This window comes from Anomaloglossus baeobatrachus, unplaced genomic scaffold (genome assembly GCF_048569485.1).
Source record: "Anomaloglossus baeobatrachus isolate aAnoBae1 unplaced genomic scaffold, aAnoBae1.hap1 Scaffold_3639, whole genome shotgun sequence".
In the NCBI taxonomy this organism is placed as follows: Eukaryota; Metazoa; Chordata; class Amphibia; order Anura; family Aromobatidae; genus Anomaloglossus; species Anomaloglossus baeobatrachus.
The window spans coordinates 1-22,674 of NW_027442991.1; the positions used below are offsets into that span (position 1 = coordinate 1).

Below are 22,674 nucleotides of genomic sequence, written 5' to 3' on the forward strand. Positions count from 1 at the left end.
CTGACAACAAGATACTGCACGGGACATAGCAGAGTTGGTGAAGTTGAGTGGTGATGAGTTTGCTATTTGGATGAATAAAGCAAGTAAAAAGTGTGTTAGATAAAAATTCATTTCAATTCGCTAATCGGGCTAATATGAATCAGGTGAATCGAGTTCTGCTTTTGGAAACTGGGTTAAGAAGGGGTGCACCGTTCCTGGAGGTACTGCAATACCAGGTCAATGCGTGGAGTGGACAGAGCAAGCTCTTTTTCCATCTCCCTGTTCTAAAAATCCATTTAATATATGGTCCCCAGATAGGGGACGTATCAGATATTAAACTGATAAGAACAGATACTACACTTGATCTTAGCCAAAAGGCCGAGAAGCGATAACCAGAATTGGTTTGGGCCTCGAGTGGCACCCTGGCCTATGCCGGACACATCTTAGGGAGAGAGAGCGAGAGGGAGACAAACCCACGCCTACACAAGACATTTTGTCACCCAAGCCAACCCTTGAAAAGGCTGCTTTGCAGAGCAAAAACAAGAAGAATGGTGCGTTTTGCAGCCGCCGCCCACTGCAATGAATCTGAATAACTCCTCCTTTAGGGCGCAAGCAACTCCCCTCCCCCTTGCAGTCTTTCCAATTCACGATACAAAAAGACGGACAGGACAGGTTGCCTGACTTTCCGTCACTGCCACCCTTTGCCATCCTTACCCGTAGAAAGCCCTTTCATCATCCCCAAACCCTAATCTTTTCCCTTTCCTTCCCAGCCCCCAAACCCTGCCCTCTGTACCTTTCTCACCACCCGCTTCCCTTCTCCTGTCATCCCCCTACCACCCGGGAAAAAAAGAGATTGCCCCCTCCTTCCACTAGCCCACCCTCCCACCCAAAGAACAACTTCTTCTGCGCAGCTTGTTTTCTAGGCAGCAGCGCTATTGTGATGTCATCGGGGGGCATTGTGACAAGCCGCCAGTGTTCCGTCTCTTCATGTTGTGCACTGTTCAAACCGAAAATACATCAACAGGCAGGCTACAGAAAAGCTTACTAACAAAGGTTAGAGAGGGGCTTTCTCAGAGGGCTTTTTACAGTTTGTCTATTCCCAATTAGCCGGTTTAGTATACTTAATGAAAGTACTAATTCTTTCATAGGCCGCCCATTCTTAGTATTTGACGTTCAGGTAACAACAGGTAACTTTATTTGGAGTGGAAGCAGAGAGATAACACCAGATGCCAATTGTAGATCCTCTCACACCTGTGGTCACTGCAGCATCTGACTCCACTTTGTCCAAAAGGGATCTATTCCATTCAATTACACATGATCTAGATTAGACTGACAACAAGATACTGCACGGGACATAGCAGAGTTGGTGAAGTTGAGTGGTGATGAGTTTGCTATTTGGATGAATAAAGCAAGTAAAAAGTGTGTTAGATAAAAATTCATTTCAATTCGCTAATCGGGCTAATATGAATCAGGTGAATCGAGTTCTGCTTTTGGAAACTGGGTTAAGAAGGGGTGCACCGTTCCTGGAGGTACTGCAATACCAGGTCAATGCGTGGAGTGGACAGAGCAAGCTCTTTTTCCATCTCCCTGTTCTAAAAATCCATTTAATATATGGTCCCCAGATAGGGGACGTATCAGATATTAAACTGATAAGAACAGATACTACACTTGATCTTAGCCAAAAGGCCGAGAAGCGATAACCAGAATTGGTTTGGGCCTCGAGTGGCACCCTGGCCTATGCCGGACACATCTTAGGGAGAGAGAGCGAGAGGGAGACAAACCCACGCCTACACAAGACATTTTGTCACCCAAGCCAACCCTTGAAAAGGCTGCTTTGCAGAGCAAAAACAAGAAGAATGGTGCGTTTTGCAGCCGCCGCCCACTGCAATGAATCTGAATAACTCCTCCTTTAGGGCGCAAGCAACTCCCCTCCCCCTTGCAGTCTTTCCAATTCACGATACAAAAAGACGGACAGGACAGGTTGCCTGACTTTCCGTCACTGCCACCCTTTGCCATCCTTACCCGTAGAAAGCCCTTTCATCATCCCAAACCCTAATCTTTTCCCTTTCCTTCCCAGCCCCCAAACCCTGCCCTCTGTACCTTTCTCACCACCCGCTTCCCTTCTCCTGTCATCCCCCTACCACCCGGGAAAAAAAGAGATTGCCCCCTCCTTCCACTAGCCCACCCTCCCACCCAAAGAACAACTTCTTCTGCGCAGCTTGTTTTCTAGGCAGCAGCGCTATTGTGATGTCATCGGGGGGCATTGTGACAAGCCGCCAGTGTTCCGTCTCTTCATGTTGTGCACTGTTCAAACCGAAAATACATCAACAGGCAGGCTACAGAAAAGCTTACTAACAAAGGTTAGAGAGGGGCTTTCTCAGAGGCTTTTTACAGTTTGTCTATTCCCAATTAGCCGGTTTAGTATACTTAATGAAAGTACTAATTCTTTCATAGGCCGCCCATTCTTAGTATTTGACGTTCAGGTAACAACAGGTAACTTTATTTGGAGTGGAAGCAGAGAGATAACACCAGATGCCAATTGTAGATCCTCTCACACCTGTGGTCACTGCAGCATCTGACTCCACTTTGTCCAAAAGGGATCTATTCCATTCAATTACACATGATCTAGATTAGACTGACAACAAGATACTGCACGGGACATAGCAGAGTTGGTGAAGTTGAGTGGTGATGAGTTTGCTATTTGGATGAATAAAGCAAGTAAAAAGTGTGTTAGATAAAAATTCATTTCAATTCGCTAATCGGGCTAATATGAATCAGGTGAATCGAGTTCTGCTTTTGGAAACTGGGTTAAGAAGGGGTGCACCGTTCCTGGAGGTACTGCAATACCAGGTCAATGCGTGGAGTGGACAGAGCAAGCTCTTTTTCCATCTCCCTGTTCTAAAAATCCATTTAATATATGGTCCCCAGATAGGGGACGTATCAGATATTAAACTGATAAGAACAGATACTACACTTGATCTTAGCCAAAAGGCCGAGAAGCGATAACCAGAATTGGTTTGGGCCTCGAGTGGCACCCTGGCCTATGCCGGACACATCTTAGGGAGAGAGAGCGAGAGGGAGACAAACCCACGCCTACACAAGACATTTTGTCACCCAAGCCAACCCTTGAAAAGGCTGCTTTGCAGAGCAAAAACAAGAAGAATGGTGCGTTTTGCAGCCGCCGCCCACTGCAATGAATCTGAATAACTCCTCCTTTAGGGCGCAAGCAACTCCCCTCCCCCTTGCAGTCTTTCCAATTCACGATACAAAAAGACGGACAGGACAGGTTGCCTGACTTTCCGTCACTGCCACCCTTTGCCATCCTTACCCGTAGAAAGCCCTTTCATCATCCCCAAACCCTAATCTTTTCCCTTTCCTTCCCAGCCCCCAAACCCTGCCCTCTGTACCTTTCTCACCACCCGCTTCCCTTCTCCTGTCATCCCCCTACCACCCGGGAAAAAAAGAGATTGCCCCCTCCTTCCACTAGCCCACCCTCCCACCCAAAGAACAACTTCTTCTGCGCAGCTTGTTTTCTAGGCAGCAGCGCTATTGTGATGTCATCGGGGGGCATTGTGACAAGCCGCCAGTGTTCCGTCTCTTCATGTTGTGCACTGTTCAAACCGAAAATACATCAACAGGCAGGCTACAGAAAAGCTTACTAACAAAGGTTAGAGAGGGGCTTTCTCAGAGGGCTTTTTACAGTTTGTCTATTCCCAATTAGCCGGTTTAGTATACTTAATGAAAGTACTAATTCTTTCATAGGCCGCCCATTCTTAGTATTTGACGTTCAGGTAACAACAGGTAACTTTATTTGGAGTGGAAGCAGAGAGATAACACCAGATGCCAATTGTAGATCCTCTCACACCTGTGGTCACTGCAGCATCTGACTCCACTTTGTCCAAAAGGGATCTATTCCATTCAATTACACATGATCTAGATTAGACTGACAACAAGATACTGCACGGGACATAGCAGAGTTGGTGAAGTTGAGTGGTGATGAGTTTGCTATTTGGATGAATAAAGCAAGTAAAAAGTGTGTTAGATAAAAATTCATTTCAATTCGCTAATCGGGCTAATATGAATCAGGTGAATCGAGTTCTGCTTTTGGAAACTGGGTTAAGAAGGGGTGCACCGTTCCTGGAGGTACTGCAATACCAGGTCAATGCGTGGAGTGGACAGAGCAAGCTCTTTTTCCATCTCCCTGTTCTAAAAATCCATTTAATATATGGTCCCCAGATAGGGGACGTATCAGATATTAAACTGATAAGAACAGATACTACACTTGATCTTAGCCAAAAGGCCGAGAAGCGATAACCAGAATTGGTTTGGGCCTCGAGTGGCACCCTGGCCTATGCCGGACACATCTTAGGGAGAGAGAGCGAGAGGGAGACAAACCCACGCCTACACAAGACATTTTGTCACCCAAGCCAACCCTTGAAAAGGCTGCTTTGCAGAGCAAAAACAAGAAGAATGGTGCGTTTTGCAGCCGCCGCCCACTGCAATGAATCTGAATAACTCCTCCTTTAGGGCGCAAGCAACTCCCCTCCCCCTTGCAGTCTTTCCAATTCACGATACAAAAAGACGGACAGGACAGGTTGCCTGACTTTCCGTCACTGCCACCCTTTGCCATCCTTACCCGTAGAAAGCCCTTTCATCATCCCCAAACCCTAATCTTTTCCCTTTCCTTCCCAGCCCCCAAACCCTGCCCTCTGTACCTTTCTCACCACCCGCTTCCCTTCTCCTGTCATCCCCCTACCACCCGGGAAAAAAAGAGATTGCCCCCTCCTTCCACTAGCCCACCCTCCCACCCAAAGAACAACTTCTTCTGCGCAGCTTGTTTTCTAGGCAGCAGCGCTATTGTGATGTCATCGGGGGGCATTGTGACAAGCCGCCAGTGTTCCGTCTCTTCATGTTGTGCACTGTTCAAACCGAAAATACATCAACAGGCAGGCTACAGAAAAGCTTACTAACAAAGGTTAGAGAGGGGCTTTCTCAGAGGGCTTTTTACAGTTTGTCTATTCCCAATTAGCCGGTTTAGTATACTTAATGAAAGTACTAATTCTTTCATAGGCCGCCCATTCTTAGTATTTGACGTTCAGGTAACAACAGGTAACTTTATTTGGAGTGGAAGCAGAGAGATAACACCAGATGCCAATTGTAGATCCTCTCACACCTGTGGTCACTGCAGCATCTGACTCCACTTTGTCCAAAAGGGATCTATTCCATTCAATTACACATGATCTAGATTAGACTGACAACAAGATACTGCACGGGACATAGCAGAGTTGGTGAAGTTGAGTGGTGATGAGTTTGCTATTTGGATGAATAAAGCAAGTAAAAAGTGTGTTAGATAAAAATTCATTTCAATTCGCTAATCGGGCTAATATGAATCAGGTGAATCGAGTTCTGCTTTTGGAAACTGGGTTAAGAAGGGGTGCACCGTTCCTGGAGGTACTGCAATACCAGGTCAATGCGTGGAGTGGACAGAGCAAGCTCTTTTTCCATCTCCCTGTTCTAAAAATCCATTTAATATATGGTCCCCAGATAGGGGACGTATCAGATATTAAACTGATAAGAACAGATACTACACTTGATCTTAGCCAAAAGGCCGAGAAGCGATAACCAGAATTGGTTTGGGCCTCGAGTGGCACCCTGGCCTATGCCGGACACATCTTAGGGAGAGAGAGCGAGAGGGAGACAAACCCACGCCTACACAAGACATTTTGTCACCCAAGCCAACCCTTGAAAAGGCTGCTTTGCAGAGCAAAAACAAGAAGAATGGTGCGTTTTGCAGCCGCCGCCCACTGCAATGAATCTGAATAACTCCTCCTTTAGGGCGCAAGCAACTCCCCTCCCCCTTGCAGTCTTTCCAATTCACGATACAAAAAGACGGACAGGACAGGTTGCCTGACTTTCCGTCACTGCCACCCTTTGCCATCCTTACCCGTAGAAAGCCCTTTCATCATCCCCAAACCCTAATCTTTTCCCTTTCCTTCCCAGCCCCCAAACCCTGCCCTCTGTACCTTTCTCACCACCCGCTTCCCTTCTCCTGTCATCCCCCTACCACCCGGGAAAAAAAGAGATTGCCCCCTCCTTCCACTAGCCCACCCTCCCACCCAAAGAACAACTTCTTCTGCGCAGCTTGTTTTCTAGGCAGCAGCGCTATTGTGATGTCATCGGGGGGCATTGTGACAAGCCGCCAGTGTTCCGTCTCTTCATGTTGTGCACTGTTCAAACCGAAAATACATCAACAGGCAGGCTACAGAAAAGCTTACTAACAAAGGTTAGAGAGGGGCTTTCTCAGAGGGCTTTTTACAGTTTGTCTATTCCCAATTAGCCGGTTTAGTATACTTAATGAAAGTACTAATTCTTTCATAGGCCGCCCATTCTTAGTATTTGACGTTCAGGTAACAACAGGTAACTTTATTTGGAGTGGAAGCAGAGAGATAACACCAGATGCCAATTGTAGATCCTCTCACACCTGTGGTCACTGCAGCATCTGACTCCACTTTGTCCAAAAGGGATCTATTCCATTCAATTACACATGATCTAGATTAGACTGACAACAAGATACTGCACGGGACATAGCAGAGTTGGTGAAGTTGAGTGGTGATGAGTTTGCTATTTGGATGAATAAAGCAAGTAAAAAGTGTGTTAGATAAAAATTCATTTCAATTCGCTAATCGGGCTAATATGAATCAGGTGAATCGAGTTCTGCTTTTGGAAACTGGGTTAAGAAGGGGTGCACCGTTCCTGGAGGTACTGCAATACCAGGTCAATGCGTGGAGTGGACAGAGCAAGCTCTTTTTCCATCTCCCTGTTCTAAAAATCCATTTAATATATGGTCCCCAGATAGGGGACGTATCAGATATTAAACTGATAAGAACAGATACTACACTTGATCTTAGCCAAAAGGCCGAGAAGCGATAACCAGAATTGGTTTGGGCCTCGAGTGGCACCCTGGCCTATGCCGGACACATCTTAGGGAGAGAGAGCGAGAGGGAGACAAACCCACGCCTACACAAGACATTTTGTCACCCAAGCCAACCCTTGAAAAGGCTGCTTTGCAGAGCAAAAACAAGAAGAATGGTGCGTTTTGCAGCCGCCGCCCACTGCAATGAATCTGAATAACTCCTCCTTTAGGGCGCAAGCAACTCCCCTCCCCCTTGCAGTCTTTCCAATTCACGATACAAAAAGACGGACAGGACAGGTTGCCTGACTTTCCGTCACTGCCACCCTTTGCCATCCTTACCCGTAGAAAGCCCTTTCATCATCCCCAAACCCTAATCTTTTCCCTTTCCTTCCCAGCCCCCAAACCCTGCCCTCTGTACCTTTCTCACCACCCGCTTCCCTTCTCCTGTCATCCCCCTACCACCCGGGAAAAAAAGAGATTGCCCCCTCCTTCCACTAGCCCACCCTCCCACCCAAAGAACAACTTCTTCTGCGCAGCTTGTTTTCTAGGCAGCAGCGCTATTGTGATGTCATCGGGGGGCATTGTGACAAGCCGCCAGTGTTCCGTCTCTTCATGTTGTGCACTGTTCAAACCGAAAATACATCAACAGGCAGGCTACAGAAAAGCTTACTAACAAAGGTTAGAGAGGGGCTTTCTCAGAGGGCTTTTTACAGTTTGTCTATTCCCAATTAGCCGGTTTAGTATACTTAATGAAAGTACTAATTCTTTCATAGGCCGCCCATTCTTAGTATTTGACGTTCAGGTAACAACAGGTAACTTTATTTGGAGTGGAAGCAGAGAGATAACACCAGATGCCAATTGTAGATCCTCTCACACCTGTGGTCACTGCAGCATCTGACTCCACTTTGTCCAAAAGGGATCTATTCCATTCAATTACACATGATCTAGATTAGACTGACAACAAGATACTGCACGGGACATAGCAGAGTTGGTGAAGTTGAGTGGTGATGAGTTTGCTATTTGGATGAATAAAGCAAGTAAAAAGTGTGTTAGATAAAAATTCATTTCAATTCGCTAATCGGGCTAATATGAATCAGGTGAATCGAGTTCTGCTTTTGGAAACTGGGTTAAGAAGGGGTGCACCGTTCCTGGAGGTACTGCAATACCAGGTCAATGCGTGGAGTGGACAGAGCAAGCTCTTTTTCCATCTCCCTGTTCTAAAAATCCATTTAATATATGGTCCCCAGATAGGGGACGTATCAGATATTAAACTGATAAGAACAGATACTACACTTGATCTTAGCCAAAAGGCCGAGAAGCGATAACCAGAATTGGTTTGGGCCTCGAGTGGCACCCTGGCCTATGCCGGACACATCTTAGGGAGAGAGAGCGAGAGGGAGACAAACCCACGCCTACACAAGACATTTTGTCACCCAAGCCAACCCTTGAAAAGGCTGCTTTGCAGAGCAAAAACAAGAAGAATGGTGCGTTTTGCAGCCGCCGCCCACTGCAATGAATCTGAATAACTCCTCCTTTAGGGCGCAAGCAACTCCCCTCCCCCTTGCAGTCTTTCCAATTCACGATACAAAAAGACGGACAGGACAGGTTGCCTGACTTTCCGTCACTGCCACCCTTTGCCATCCTTACCCGTAGAAAGCCCTTTCATCATCCCCAAACCCTAATCTTTTCCCTTTCCTTCCCAGCCCCCAAACCCTGCCCTCTGTACCTTTCTCACCACCCGCTTCCCTTCTCCTGTCATCCCCCTACCACCCGGGAAAAAAAGAGATTGCCCCCTCCTTCCACTAGCCCACCCTCCCACCCAAAGAACAACTTCTTCTGCGCAGCTTGTTTTCTAGGCAGCAGCGCTATTGTGATGTCATCGGGGGGCATTGTGACAAGCCGCCAGTGTTCCGTCTCTTCATGTTGTGCACTGTTCAAACCGAAAATACATCAACAGGCAGGCTACAGAAAAGCTTACTAACAAAGGTTAGAGAGGGGCTTTCTCAGAGGGCTTTTTACAGTTTGTCTATTCCCAATTAGCCGGTTTAGTATACTTAATGAAAGTACTAATTCTTTCATAGGCCGCCCATTCTTAGTATTTGACGTTCAGGTAACAACAGGTAACTTTATTTGGAGTGGAAGCAGAGAGATAACACCAGATGCCAATTGTAGATCCTCTCACACCTGTGGTCACTGCAGCATCTGACTCCACTTTGTCCAAAAGGGATCTATTCCATTCAATTACACATGATCTAGATTAGACTGACAACAAGATACTGCACGGGACATAGCAGAGTTGGTGAAGTTGAGTGGTGATGAGTTTGCTATTTGGATGAATAAAGCAAGTAAAAAGTGTGTTAGATAAAAATTCATTTCAATTCGCTAATCGGGCTAATATGAATCAGGTGAATCGAGTTCTGCTTTTGGAAACTGGGTTAAGAAGGGGTGCACCGTTCCTGGAGGTACTGCAATACCAGGTCAATGCGTGGAGTGGACAGAGCAAGCTCTTTTTCCATCTCCCTGTTCTAAAAATCCATTTAATATATGGTCCCCAGATAGGGGACGTATCAGATATTAAACTGATAAGAACAGATACTACACTTGATCTTAGCCAAAAGGCCGAGAAGCGATAACCAGAATTGGTTTGGGCCTCGAGTGGCACCCTGGCCTATGCCGGACACATCTTAGGGAGAGAGAGCGAGAGGGAGACAAACCCACGCCTACACAAGACATTTTGTCACCCAAGCCAACCCTTGAAAAGGCTGCTTTGCAGAGCAAAAACAAGAAGAATGGTGCGTTTTGCAGCCGCCGCCCACTGCAATGAATCTGAATAACTCCTCCTTTAGGGCGCAAGCAACTCCCCTCCCCCTTGCAGTCTTTCCAATTCACGATACAAAAAGACGGACAGGACAGGTTGCCTGACTTTCCGTCACTGCCACCCTTTGCCATCCTTACCCGTAGAAAGCCCTTTCATCATCCCCAAACCCTAATCTTTTCCCTTTCCTTCCCAGCCCCCAAACCCTGCCCTCTGTACCTTTCTCACCACCCGCTTCCCTTCTCCTGTCATCCCCCTACCACCCGGGAAAAAAAGAGATTGCCCCCTCCTTCCACTAGCCCACCCTCCCACCCAAAGAACAACTTCTTCTGCGCAGCTTGTTTTCTAGGCAGCAGCGCTATTGTGATGTCATCGGGGGGCATTGTGACAAGCCGCCAGTGTTCCGTCTCTTCATGTTGTGCACTGTTCAAACCGAAAATACATCAACAGGCAGGCTACAGAAAAGCTTACTAACAAAGGTTAGAGAGGGGCTTTCTCAGAGGGCTTTTTACAGTTTGTCTATTCCCAATTAGCCGGTTTAGTATACTTAATGAAAGTACTAATTCTTTCATAGGCCGCCCATTCTTAGTATTTGACGTTCAGGTAACAACAGGTAACTTTATTTGGAGTGGAAGCAGAGAGATAACACCAGATGCCAATTGTAGATCCTCTCACACCTGTGGTCACTGCAGCATCTGACTCCACTTTGTCCAAAAGGGATCTATTCCATTCAATTACACATGATCTAGATTAGACTGACAACAAGATACTGCACGGGACATAGCAGAGTTGGTGAAGTTGAGTGGTGATGAGTTTGCTATTTGGATGAATAAAGCAAGTAAAAAGTGTGTTAGATAAAAATTCATTTCAATTCGCTAATCGGGCTAATATGAATCAGGTGAATCGAGTTCTGCTTTTGGAAACTGGGTTAAGAAGGGGTGCACCGTTCCTGGAGGTACTGCAATACCAGGTCAATGCGTGGAGTGGACAGAGCAAGCTCTTTTTCCATCTCCCTGTTCTAAAAATCCATTTAATATATGGTCCCCAGATAGGGGACGTATCAGATATTAAACTGATAAGAACAGATACTACACTTGATCTTAGCCAAAAGGCCGAGAAGCGATAACCAGAATTGGTTTGGGCCTCGAGTGGCACCCTGGCCTATGCCGGACACATCTTAGGGAGAGAGAGCGAGAGGGAGACAAACCCACGCCTACACAAGACATTTTGTCACCCAAGCCAACCCTTGAAAAGGCTGCTTTGCAGAGCAAAAACAAGAAGAATGGTGCGTTTTGCAGCCGCCGCCCACTGCAATGAATCTGAATAACTCCTCCTTTAGGGCGCAAGCAACTCCCCTCCCCCTTGCAGTCTTTCCAATTCACGATACAAAAAGACGGACAGGACAGGTTGCCTGACTTTCCGTCACTGCCACCCTTTGCCATCCTTACCCGTAGAAAGCCCTTTCATCATCCCCAAACCCTAATCTTTTCCCTTTCCTTCCCAGCCCCCAAACCCTGCCCTCTGTACCTTTCTCACCACCCGCTTCCCTTCTCCTGTCATCCCCCTACCACCCGGGAAAAAAAGAGATTGCCCCCTCCTTCCACTAGCCCACCCTCCCACCCAAAGAACAACTTCTTCTGCGCAGCTTGTTTTCTAGGCAGCAGCGCTATTGTGATGTCATCGGGGGGCATTGTGACAAGCCGCCAGTGTTCCGTCTCTTCATGTTGTGCACTGTTCAAACCGAAAATACATCAACAGGCAGGCTACAGAAAAGCTTACTAACAAAGGTTAGAGAGGGGCTTTCTCAGAGGGCTTTTTACAGTTTGTCTATTCCCAATTAGCCGGTTTAGTATACTTAATGAAAGTACTAATTCTTTCATAGGCCGCCCATTCTTAGTATTTGACGTTCAGGTAACAACAGGTAACTTTATTTGGAGTGGAAGCAGAGAGATAACACCAGATGCCAATTGTAGATCCTCTCACACCTGTGGTCACTGCAGCATCTGACTCCACTTTGTCCAAAAGGGATCTATTCCATTCAATTACACATGATCTAGATTAGACTGACAACAAGATACTGCACGGGACATAGCAGAGTTGGTGAAGTTGAGTGGTGATGAGTTTGCTATTTGGATGAATAAAGCAAGTAAAAAGTGTGTTAGATAAAAATTCATTTCAATTCGCTAATCGGGCTAATATGAATCAGGTGAATCGAGTTCTGCTTTTGGAAACTGGGTTAAGAAGGGGTGCACCGTTCCTGGAGGTACTGCAATACCAGGTCAATGCGTGGAGTGGACAGAGCAAGCTCTTTTTCCATCTCCCTGTTCTAAAAATCCATTTAATATATGGTCCCCAGATAGGGGACGTATCAGATATTAAACTGATAAGAACAGATACTACACTTGATCTTAGCCAAAAGGCCGAGAAGCGATAACCAGAATTGGTTTGGGCCTCGAGTGGCACCCTGGCCTATGCCGGACACATCTTAGGGAGAGAGAGCGAGAGGGAGACAAACCCACGCCTACACAAGACATTTTGTCACCCAAGCCAACCCTTGAAAAGGCTGCTTTGCAGAGCAAAAACAAGAAGAATGGTGCGTTTTGCAGCCGCCGCCCACTGCAATGAATCTGAATAACTCCTCCTTTAGGGCGCAAGCAACTCCCCTCCCCCTTGCAGTCTTTCCAATTCACGATACAAAAAGACGGACAGGACAGGTTGCCTGACTTTCCGTCACTGCCACCCTTTGCCATCCTTACCCGTAGAAAGCCCTTTCATCATCCCCAAACCCTAATCTTTTCCCTTTCCTTCCCAGCCCCCAAACCCTGCCCTCTGTACCTTTCTCACCACCCGCTTCCCTTCTCCTGTCATCCCCCTACCACCCGGGAAAAAAAGAGATTGCCCCCTCCTTCCACTAGCCCACCCTCCCACCCAAAGAACAACTTCTTCTGCGCAGCTTGTTTTCTAGGCAGCAGCGCTATTGTGATGTCATCGGGGGGCATTGTGACAAGCCGCCAGTGTTCCGTCTCTTCATGTTGTGCACTGTTCAAACCGAAAATACATCAACAGGCAGGCTACAGAAAAGCTTACTAACAAAGGTTAGAGAGGGGCTTTCTCAGAGGGCTTTTTACAGTTTGTCTATTCCCAATTAGCCGGTTTAGTATACTTAATGAAAGTACTAATTCTTTCATAGGCCGCCCATTCTTAGTATTTGACGTTCAGGTAACAACAGGTAACTTTATTTGGAGTGGAAGCAGAGAGATAACACCAGATGCCAATTGTAGATCCTCTCACACCTGTGGTCACTGCAGCATCTGACTCCACTTTGTCCAAAAGGGATCTATTCCATTCAATTACACATGATCTAGATTAGACTGACAACAAGATACTGCACGGGACATAGCAGAGTTGGTGAAGTTGAGTGGTGATGAGTTTGCTATTTGGATGAATAAAGCAAGTAAAAAGTGTGTTAGATAAAAATTCATTTCAATTCGCTAATCGGGCTAATATGAATCAGGTGAATCGAGTTCTGCTTTTGGAAACTGGGTTAAGAAGGGGTGCACCGTTCCTGGAGGTACTGCAATACCAGGTCAATGCGTGGAGTGGACAGAGCAAGCTCTTTTTCCATCTCCCTGTTCTAAAAATCCATTTAATATATGGTCCCCAGATAGGGGACGTATCAGATATTAAACTGATAAGAACAGATACTACACTTGATCTTAGCCAAAAGGCCGAGAAGCGATAACCAGAATTGGTTTGGGCCTCGAGTGGCACCCTGGCCTATGCCGGACACATCTTAGGGAGAGAGAGCGAGAGGGAGACAAACCCACGCCTACACAAGACATTTTGTCACCCAAGCCAACCCTTGAAAAGGCTGCTTTGCAGAGCAAAAACAAGAAGAATGGTGCGTTTTGCAGCCGCCGCCCACTGCAATGAATCTGAATAACTCCTCCTTTAGGGCGCAAGCAACTCCCCTCCCCCTTGCAGTCTTTCCAATTCACGATACAAAAAGACGGACAGGACAGGTTGCCTGACTTTCCGTCACTGCCACCCTTTGCCATCCTTACCCGTAGAAAGCCCTTTCATCATCCCCAAACCCTAATCTTTTCCCTTTCCTTCCCAGCCCCCAAACCCTGCCCTCTGTACCTTTCTCACCACCCGCTTCCCTTCTCCTGTCATCCCCCTACCACCCGGGAAAAAAAGAGATTGCCCCCTCCTTCCACTAGCCCACCCTCCCACCCAAAGAACAACTTCTTCTGCGCAGCTTGTTTTCTAGGCAGCAGCGCTATTGTGATGTCATCGGGGGGCATTGTGACAAGCCGCCAGTGTTCCGTCTCTTCATGTTGTGCACTGTTCAAACCGAAAATACATCAACAGGCAGGCTACAGAAAAGCTTACTAACAAAGGTTAGAGAGGGGCTTTCTCAGAGGGCTTTTTACAGTTTGTCTATTCCCAATTAGCCGGTTTAGTATACTTAATGAAAGTACTAATTCTTTCATAGGCCGCCCATTCTTAGTATTTGACGTTCAGGTAACAACAGGTAACTTTATTTGGAGTGGAAGCAGAGAGATAACACCAGATGCCAATTGTAGATCCTCTCACACCTGTGGTCACTGCAGCATCTGACTCCACTTTGTCCAAAAGGGATCTATTCCATTCAATTACACATGATCTAGATTAGACTGACAACAAGATACTGCACGGGACATAGCAGAGTTGGTGAAGTTGAGTGGTGATGAGTTTGCTATTTGGATGAATAAAGCAAGTAAAAAGTGTGTTAGATAAAAATTCATTTCAATTCGCTAATCGGGCTAATATGAATCAGGTGAATCGAGTTCTGCTTTTGGAAACTGGGTTAAGAAGGGGTGCACCGTTCCTGGAGGTACTGCAATACCAGGTCAATGCGTGGAGTGGACAGAGCAAGCTCTTTTTCCATCTCCCTGTTCTAAAAATCCATTTAATATATGGTCCCCAGATAGGGGACGTATCAGATATTAAACTGATAAGAACAGATACTACACTTGATCTTAGCCAAAAGGCCGAGAAGCGATAACCAGAATTGGTTTGGGCCTCGAGTGGCACCCTGGCCTATGCCGGACACATCTTAGGGAGAGAGAGCGAGAGGGAGACAAACCCACGCCTACACAAGACATTTTGTCACCCAAGCCAACCCTTGAAAAGGCTGCTTTGCAGAGCAAAAACAAGAAGAATGGTGCGTTTTGCAGCCGCCGCCCACTGCAATGAATCTGAATAACTCCTCCTTTAGGGCGCAAGCAACTCCCCTCCCCCTTGCAGTCTTTCCAATTCACGATACAAAAAGACGGACAGGACAGGTTGCCTGACTTTCCGTCACTGCCACCCTTTGCCATCCTTACCCGTAGAAAGCCCTTTCATCATCCCCAAACCCTAATCTTTTCCCTTTCCTTCCCAGCCCCCAAACCCTGCCCTCTGTACCTTTCTCACCACCCGCTTCCCTTCTCCTGTCATCCCCCTACCACCCGGGAAAAAAAGAGATTGCCCCCTCCTTCCACTAGCCCACCCTCCCACCCAAAGAACAACTTCTTCTGCGCAGCTTGTTTTCTAGGCAGCAGCGCTATTGTGATGTCATCGGGGGGCATTGTGACAAGCCGCCAGTGTTCCGTCTCTTCATGTTGTGCACTGTTCAAACCGAAAATACATCAACAGGCAGGCTACAGAAAAGCTTACTAACAAAGGTTAGAGAGGGGCTTTCTCAGAGGGCTTTTTACAGTTTGTCTATTCCCAATTAGCCGGTTTAGTATACTTAATGAAAGTACTAATTCTTTCATAGGCCGCCCATTCTTAGTATTTGACGTTCAGGTAACAACAGGTAACTTTATTTGGAGTGGAAGCAGAGAGATAACACCAGATGCCAATTGTAGATCCTCTCACACCTGTGGTCACTGCAGCATCTGACTCCACTTTGTCCAAAAGGGATCTATTCCATTCAATTACACATGATCTAGATTAGACTGACAACAAGATACTGCACGGGACATAGCAGAGTTGGTGAAGTTGAGTGGTGATGAGTTTGCTATTTGGATGAATAAAGCAAGTAAAAAGTGTGTTAGATAAAAATTCATTTCAATTCGCTAATCGGGCTAATATGAATCAGGTGAATCGAGTTCTGCTTTTGGAAACTGGGTTAAGAAGGGGTGCACCGTTCCTGGAGGTACTGCAATACCAGGTCAATGCGTGGAGTGGACAGAGCAAGCTCTTTTTCCATCTCCCTGTTCTAAAAATCCATTTAATATATGGTCCCCAGATAGGGGACGTATCAGATATTAAACTGATAAGAACAGATACTACACTTGATCTTAGCCAAAAGGCCGAGAAGCGATAACCAGAATTGGTTTGGGCCTCGAGTGGCACCCTGGCCTATGCCGGACACATCTTAGGGAGAGAGAGCGAGAGGGAGACAAACCCACGCCTACACAAGACATTTTGTCACCCAAGCCAACCCTTGAAAAGGCTGCTTTGCAGAGCAAAAACAAGAAGAATGGTGCGTTTTGCAGCCGCCGCCCACTGCAATGAATCTGAATAACTCCTCCTTTAGGGCGCAAGCAACTCCCCTCCCCCTTGCAGTCTTTCCAATTCACGATACAAAAAGACGGACAGGACAGGTTGCCTGACTTTCCGTCACTGCCACCCTTTGCCATCCTTACCCGTAGAAAGCCCTTTCATCATCCCCAAACCCTAATCTTTTCCCTTTCCTTCCCAGCCCCCAAACCCTGCCCTCTGTACCTTTCTCACCACCCGCTTCCCTTCTCCTGTCATCCCCCTACCACCCGGGAAAAAAAGAGATTGCCCCCTCCTTCCACTAGCCCACCCTCCCACCCAAAGAACAACTTCTTCTGCGCAGCTTGTTTTCTAGGCAGCAGCGCTATTGTGATGTCATCGGGGGGCATTGTGACAAGCCGCCAGTGTTCCGTCTCTTCATGTTGTGCACTGTTCAAACCGAAAATACATCAACAGGCAGGCTACAGAAAAGCTTACTAACAAAGGTTAGAGAGGGGCTTTCTCAGAGGGCTTTTTACAGTTTGTCTATTCCCAATTAGCCGGTTTAGTATACTTAATGAAAGTACTAATTCTTTCATAGGCCGCCCATTCTTAGTATTTGACGTTCAGGTAACAACAGGTAACTTTATTTGGAGTGGAAGCAGAGAGATAACACCAGATGCCAATTGTAGATCCTCTCACACCTGTGGTCACTGCAGCATCTGACTCCACTTTGTCCAAAAGGGATCTATTCCATTCAATTACACATGATCTAGATTAGACTGACAACAAGATACTGCACGGGACATAGCAGAGTTGGTGAAGTTGAGTGGTGATGAGTTTGCTATTTGGATGAATAAAGCAAGTAAAAAGTGTGTTAGATAAAAATTCATTTCAATTCGCTAATCGGGCTAATATGAATCAGGTGAATCGAGTTCTGCTTTTGGAAACTGGGTTAAGAAGGGGTGCACCGTTCCTGGAGGTACTGCAATACCAGGTCAATGCGTGGAGTGGACAGAGCAAGCTCTTTTTCCATCTCCCTGTTCTAAAAATCCATTTAATATATGGTCCCCAGATAGGGGACGTATCAGATATTAAACTGATAAGAACAGATGAGATTTCATCCGCAATTTTCAGAATCAAGGTAGCCCCGAAGGCCAGCAGGCCACCACACAAAAGCGCAGTGCCTGGGTGATCGCCTCCCGAGCCCAGGAACCACCAGCCAAAAGGGGACGTAAGCACCAAAAGGCGCAACAATCCCCGAGGCCGGCGGTTGTGCAAGCCCGGGCCCCTCCCAGCCAAGACTAAGGCAAACCCAATGAAGGGACTACACTTGATCTTAGCCAAAAGGCCGAAAAGCGATAACCAGAATTGGTTTGGGCCTCGAGTGGCACCCTGGCCTATGCCGGACACATCTTAGGGAGAGAGAGCGAGAGGGAGACAAACCCACGCCTACACAAGACATTTTGTCACCCAAGCCAACCCTTGAAAAGGCTGCTTTGCAGAGCAAAAACAAGAAGAATGGTGCGTTTTGCAGCCGCCGCCCACTGCAATGAATCTGAATAACTCCTCCTTTAGGGCGCAAGCAACTCCCCTCCCCCTTGCAGTCTTTCCAATTCACGATACAAAAAGACGGACAGGACAGGTTGCCTGACTTTCCGTCACTGCCACCCTTTGCCATCCTTACCCGTAGAAAGCCCTTTCATCATCCCCAAACCCTAATCTTTTCCCTTTCCTTCCCAGCCCCCAAACCCTGCCCTCTGTACCTTTCTCACCACCCGCTTCCCTTCTCCTGTCATCCCCCTACCACCCGGGAAAAAAAGAGATTGCCCCCTCCTTCCACTAGCCCACCCTCCCACCCAAAGAACAACTTCTTCTGCGCAGCTTGTTTTCTAGGCAGCAGCGCTATTGTGATGTCATCGGGGGGCATTGTGACAAGCCGCCAGTGTTCCGTCTCTTCATGTTGTGCACTGTTCAAACCGAAAATACATCAACAGGCAGGCTACAGAAAAGCTTACTAACAAAGGTTAGAGAGGGGCTTTCTCAGAGGGCTTTTTACAGTTTGTCTATTCCCAATTAGCCGGTTTAGTATACTTAATGAAAGTACTAATTCTTTCATAGGCCGCCCATTCTTAGTATTTGACGTTCAGGTAACAACAGGTAACTTTATTTGGAGTGGAAGCAGAGAGATAACACCAGATGCCAATTGTAGATCCTCTCACACCTGTGGTCACTGCAGCATCTGACTCCACTTTGTCCAAAAGGGATCTATTCCATTCAATTACACATGATCTAGATTAGACTGACAACAAGATACTGCACGGGACATAGCAGAGTTGGTGAAGTTGAGTGGTGATGAGTTTGCTATTTGGATGAATAAAGCAAGTAAAAAGTGTGTTAGATAAAAATTCATTTCAATTCGCTAATCGGGCTAATATGAATCAGGTGAATCGAGTTCTGCTTTTGGAAACTGGGTTAAGAAGGGGTGCACCGTTCCTGGAGGTACTGCAATACCAGGTCAATGCGTGGAGTGGACAGAGCAAGCTCTTTTTCCATCTCCCTGTTCTAAAAATCCATTTAATATATGGTCCCCAGATAGGGGACGTATCAGATATTAAACTGATAAGAACAGATTTTTGATTTAATGAAGCTTTCCAAAGCACCACAAAAAAAGCATGACCGAAGTCACACCAAAAACAGTGCAAAGGCTAGGATTCGTGTAGACCCCACCGTGAGGAGAGGGTCCCCAAAAATCAACCCCGTCCCTCCGAGCCAGAAGGCCACAGCAAGGGTCAGGGATCTTCGGTGCTCCCCCAAGCCGAAGCCTGGTTGAGCCTTGTCGTTGCTCCCAGCGTCCACCCAGGCATCTTACCCAAGTGGAGTAGAGAGCTACTAGTTGTTGGTTTCGCAGCCAAAACTGCCCGGACCGTCAACCGGTGTTGGTTTCTCAGCCCAAGGCTAACCGGACCTCCAACCGGGTGTTGGTTTCTCAGCCGAAGCTGACCCAGACCTCCAACCGGGTGTTGGTTTCTCAGCCGAAGCTGACCCAGACCTCCAACCGGGTGTTAGTTTCTCAGCCCAAAGCTGACCAGACCTCCGACCGGGATTATAAAAATTTCCCTTCCTAGCCAGAAGGCCGGGATAGGGTAATATGCTCAAAAAGTATGAAAAGGCAAGGTACGGTGTGCTACAGAGCCCAAGGCTTGCCGGGGTCCCAAGCCAGCAAGCTCAGACTCACTCCAGGGTCGTCAGTCCTGGGGCACGCTGTACCATAGCCCCCCACCCTTACTCAGTCTAATAGCCTCGTTCCTGGTAGGGCCATGTTTTCCTCTAGATGAATATACTATCCACCCAGAGTACTAGCAAGCGCAACCTTCCAGTGTGCATTGTATCATTGTACTAAGGTGGCCTGGAGCTTAAACCACCTCTTCGAACAACACTACACTTGATCTTAGCCAAAAGGCCGAGAAGCGATAACCAGAATTGGTTTGGGCCTCGAGTGGCACCCTGGCCTATGCCGGACACATCTTAGGGAGAGAGAGCGAGAGGGAGACAAACCCACGCCTACACAAGACATTTTGTCACCCAAGCCAACCCTTGAAAAGGCTGCTTTGCAGAGCAAAAACAAGAAGAATGGTGCGTTTTGCAGCCGCCGCCCACTGCAATGAATCTGAATAACTCCTCCTTTAGGGCGCAAGCAACTCCCCTCCCCCTTGCAGTCTTTCCAATTCACGATACAAAAAGACGGACAGGACAGGTTGCCTGACTTTCCGTCACTGCCACCCTTTGCCATCCTTACCCGTAGAAAGCCCTTTCATCATCCCCAAACCCTAATCTTTTCCCTTTCCTTCCCAGCCCCCAAACCCTGCCCTCTGTACCTTTCTCACCACCCGCTTCCCTTCTCCTGTCATCCCCCTACCACCCGGGAAAAAAAGAGATTGCCCCCTCCTTCCACTAGCCCACCCTCCCACCCAAAGAACAACTTCTTCTGCGCAGCTTGTTTTCTAGGCAGCAGCGCTATTGTGATGTCATCGGGGGGCATTGTGACAAGCCGCCAGTGTTCCGTCTCTTCATGTTGTGCACTGTTCAAACCGAAAATACATCAACAGGCAGGCTACAGAAAAGCTTACTAACAAAGGTTAGAGAGGGGCTTTCTCAGAGGGCTTTTTACAGTTTGTCTATTCCCAATTAGCCGGTTTAGTATACTTAATGAAAGTACTAATTCTTTCATAGGCCGCCCATTCTTAGTATTTGACGTTCAGGTAACAACAGGTAACTTTATTTGGAGTGGAAGCAGAGAGATAACACCAGATGCCAATTGTAGATCCTCTCACACCTGTGGTCACTGCAGCATCTGACTCCACTTTGTCCAAAAGGGATCTATTCCATTCAATTACACATGATCTAGATTAGACTGACAACAAGATACTGCACGGGACATAGCAGAGTTGGTGAAGTTGAGTGGTGATGAGTTTGCTATTTGGATGAATAAAGCAAGTAAAAAGTGTGTTAGATAAAAATTCATTTCAATTCGCTAATCGGGCTAATATGAATCAGGTGAATCGAGTTCTGCTTTTGGAAACTGGGTTAAGAAGGGGTGCACCGTTCCTGGAGGTACTGCAATACCAGGTCAATGCGTGGAGTGGACAGAGCAAGCTCTTTTTCCATCTCCCTGTTCTAAAAATCCATTTAATATATGGTCCCCAGATAGGGGACGTATCAGATATTAAACTGATAAGAACAGATTTTTGATTTAATGAAGCTTTCCAAAGCACCACAAAAAAAGCATGACCGAAGTCACACCAAAAACAGTGCAAAGGCTAGGATTCGTGTAGATCCCACCGTGAGGAGAGGGTCCCCAAAAATCAACCCCGTCCCTCCGAGCCAGAAGGCCACAGCAAGGGTCAGGGATCTTCGGTGCTCCCCCAAGCCGAAGCCTGGTTGAGCCTTGTCGTTGCTCCCAGCGTCCACCCAGGCATCTTACCCAAGTGGAGTAGAGAGCTACTAGTTGTTGGTTTCGCAGCCAAAACTGCCCGGACCGTCAACCGGTGTTGGTTTCTCAGCCCAAGGCTAACCGGACCTCCAACCGGGTGTTGGTTTCTCAGCCGAAGCTGACCCAGACCTCCAACCGGGTGTTGGTTTCTCAGCCGAAGCTGACCCAGACCTCCAACCGGGTGTTAGTTTCTCAGCCCAAAGCTGACCAGACCTCCGACCGGGATTATAAAAATTTCCCTTCCTAGCCAGAAGGCCGGGATAGGGTAATATGCTCAAAAAGTATGAAAAGGCAAGGTACGGTGTGCTACAGAGCCCAAGGCTTGCCGGGGTCCCAAGCCAGCAAGCTCAGACTCACTCCAGGGTCGTCAGTCCTGGGGCACGCTGTACCATAGCCCCCCACCCTTACTCAGTCTAATAGCCTTGTTCCTGGTAGGGCCATGTTTTCCTCTAGATGAATATACTATCCACCCAGAGTACTAGCAAGCGCAACCTTCCAGTGTGCATTGTATCATTGTACTAAGGTGGCCTGGAGCTTAAACCACCTCTTCGAACAACACTACACTTGATCTTAGCCAAAAGGCCGAGAAGCGATAACCAGAATTGGTTTGGGCCTCGAGTGGCACCCTGGCCTATGCCGGACACATCTTAGGGAGAGAGAGCGAGAGGGAGACAAACCCACGCCTACACAAGACATTTTGTCACCCAAGCCAACCCTTGAAAAGGCTGCTTTGCAGAGCAAAAACAAGAAGAATGGTGCGTTTTGCAGCCGCCGCCCACTGCAATGAATCTGAATAACTCCTCCTTTAGGGCGCAAGCAACTCCCCTCCCCCTTGCAGTCTTTCCAATTCACGATACAAAAAGACGGACAGGACAGGTTGCCTGACTTTCCGTCACTGCCACCCTTTGCCATCCTTACCCGTAGAAAGCCCTTTCATCATCCCCAAACCCTAATCTTTTCCCTTTCCTTCCCAGCCCCCAAACCCTGCCCTCTGTACCTTTCTCACCACCCGCTTCCCTTCTCCTGTCATCCCCCTACCACCCGGGAAAAAAAGAGATTGCCCCCTCCTTCCACTAGCCCACCCTCCCACCCAAAGAACAACTTCTTCTGCGCAGCTTGTTTTCTAGGCAGCAGCGCTATTGTGATGTCATCGGGGGGCATTGTGACAAGCCGCCAGTGTTCCGTCTCTTCATGTTGTGCACTGTTCAAACCGAAAATACATCAACAGGCAGGCTACAGAAAAGCTTACTAACAAAGGTTAGAGAGGGGCTTTCTCAGAGGGCTTTTTACAGTTTGTCTATTCCCAATTAGCCGGTTTAGTATACTTAATGAAAGTACTAATTCTTTCATAGGCCGCCCATTCTTAGTATTTGACGTTCAGGTAACAACAGGTAACTTTATTTGGAGTGGAAGCAGAGAGATAACACCAGATGCCAATTGTAGATCCTCTCACACCTGTGG

The 22,674-nt window shown here is 47.3% G+C and overlaps 16 non-coding genes across 16 annotated transcripts; all 16 read right to left on the reverse strand.

Moving 5' to 3' along the window:
• Positions 1–178: 178 nt before the first annotated feature.
• Positions 179–369, reverse strand: LOC142273486 (U2 spliceosomal RNA). Its single transcript, XR_012737986.1, has one exon. It is a non-coding gene; the product is annotated as a U2 spliceosomal RNA (small nuclear RNA).
• Positions 370–1,486: 1,117 nt separating this feature from the next.
• On the reverse strand, positions 1,487–1,677 carry LOC142273498 (U2 spliceosomal RNA). Its single transcript, XR_012737997.1, has one exon. It is a non-coding gene; the product is annotated as a U2 spliceosomal RNA (small nuclear RNA).
• Positions 1,678–2,792: 1,115 nt separating this feature from the next.
• LOC142273510 (U2 spliceosomal RNA) lies at positions 2,793–2,983 on the reverse strand. Its single transcript, XR_012738008.1, has one exon. It is a non-coding gene; the product is annotated as a U2 spliceosomal RNA (small nuclear RNA).
• Positions 2,984–4,100: 1,117 nt separating this feature from the next.
• LOC142273522 (U2 spliceosomal RNA) lies at positions 4,101–4,291 on the reverse strand. The gene has a single exon (XR_012738019.1). It is a non-coding gene; the product is annotated as a U2 spliceosomal RNA (small nuclear RNA).
• Positions 4,292–5,408: 1,117 nt separating this feature from the next.
• LOC142273475 (U2 spliceosomal RNA) lies at positions 5,409–5,599 on the reverse strand. Its single transcript, XR_012737976.1, has one exon. It is a non-coding gene; the product is annotated as a U2 spliceosomal RNA (small nuclear RNA).
• Positions 5,600–6,716: 1,117 nt separating this feature from the next.
• LOC142273476 (U2 spliceosomal RNA) lies at positions 6,717–6,907 on the reverse strand. Its single transcript, XR_012737977.1, has one exon. It is a non-coding gene; the product is annotated as a U2 spliceosomal RNA (small nuclear RNA).
• Positions 6,908–8,024: 1,117 nt separating this feature from the next.
• Positions 8,025–8,215, reverse strand: LOC142273477 (U2 spliceosomal RNA). Its single transcript, XR_012737978.1, has one exon. It is a non-coding gene; the product is annotated as a U2 spliceosomal RNA (small nuclear RNA).
• A 1,117-nt stretch (positions 8,216–9,332) lies between these two features.
• On the reverse strand, positions 9,333–9,523 carry LOC142273478 (U2 spliceosomal RNA). The gene has a single exon (XR_012737979.1). It is a non-coding gene; the product is annotated as a U2 spliceosomal RNA (small nuclear RNA).
• A 1,117-nt stretch (positions 9,524–10,640) lies between these two features.
• Positions 10,641–10,831, reverse strand: LOC142273479 (U2 spliceosomal RNA). The gene has a single exon (XR_012737980.1). It is a non-coding gene; the product is annotated as a U2 spliceosomal RNA (small nuclear RNA).
• Positions 10,832–11,948: 1,117 nt separating this feature from the next.
• Positions 11,949–12,139, reverse strand: LOC142273480 (U2 spliceosomal RNA). Its single transcript, XR_012737981.1, has one exon. It is a non-coding gene; the product is annotated as a U2 spliceosomal RNA (small nuclear RNA).
• Positions 12,140–13,256: 1,117 nt separating this feature from the next.
• On the reverse strand, positions 13,257–13,447 carry LOC142273481 (U2 spliceosomal RNA). The gene has a single exon (XR_012737982.1). It is a non-coding gene; the product is annotated as a U2 spliceosomal RNA (small nuclear RNA).
• A 1,117-nt stretch (positions 13,448–14,564) lies between these two features.
• On the reverse strand, positions 14,565–14,755 carry LOC142273482 (U2 spliceosomal RNA). Its single transcript, XR_012737983.1, has one exon. It is a non-coding gene; the product is annotated as a U2 spliceosomal RNA (small nuclear RNA).
• A 1,117-nt stretch (positions 14,756–15,872) lies between these two features.
• LOC142273483 (U2 spliceosomal RNA) lies at positions 15,873–16,063 on the reverse strand. The gene has a single exon (XR_012737984.1). It is a non-coding gene; the product is annotated as a U2 spliceosomal RNA (small nuclear RNA).
• Positions 16,064–17,180: 1,117 nt separating this feature from the next.
• LOC142273525 (U2 spliceosomal RNA) lies at positions 17,181–17,364 on the reverse strand. Its single transcript, XR_012738022.1, has one exon. It is a non-coding gene; the product is annotated as a U2 spliceosomal RNA (small nuclear RNA).
• Positions 17,365–18,700: 1,336 nt separating this feature from the next.
• On the reverse strand, positions 18,701–18,892 carry LOC142273523 (U2 spliceosomal RNA). The gene has a single exon (XR_012738020.1). It is a non-coding gene; the product is annotated as a U2 spliceosomal RNA (small nuclear RNA).
• A 1,920-nt stretch (positions 18,893–20,812) lies between these two features.
• LOC142273524 (U2 spliceosomal RNA) lies at positions 20,813–21,004 on the reverse strand. The gene has a single exon (XR_012738021.1). It is a non-coding gene; the product is annotated as a U2 spliceosomal RNA (small nuclear RNA).
• Positions 21,005–22,674: the final 1,670 nt, after the last annotated feature.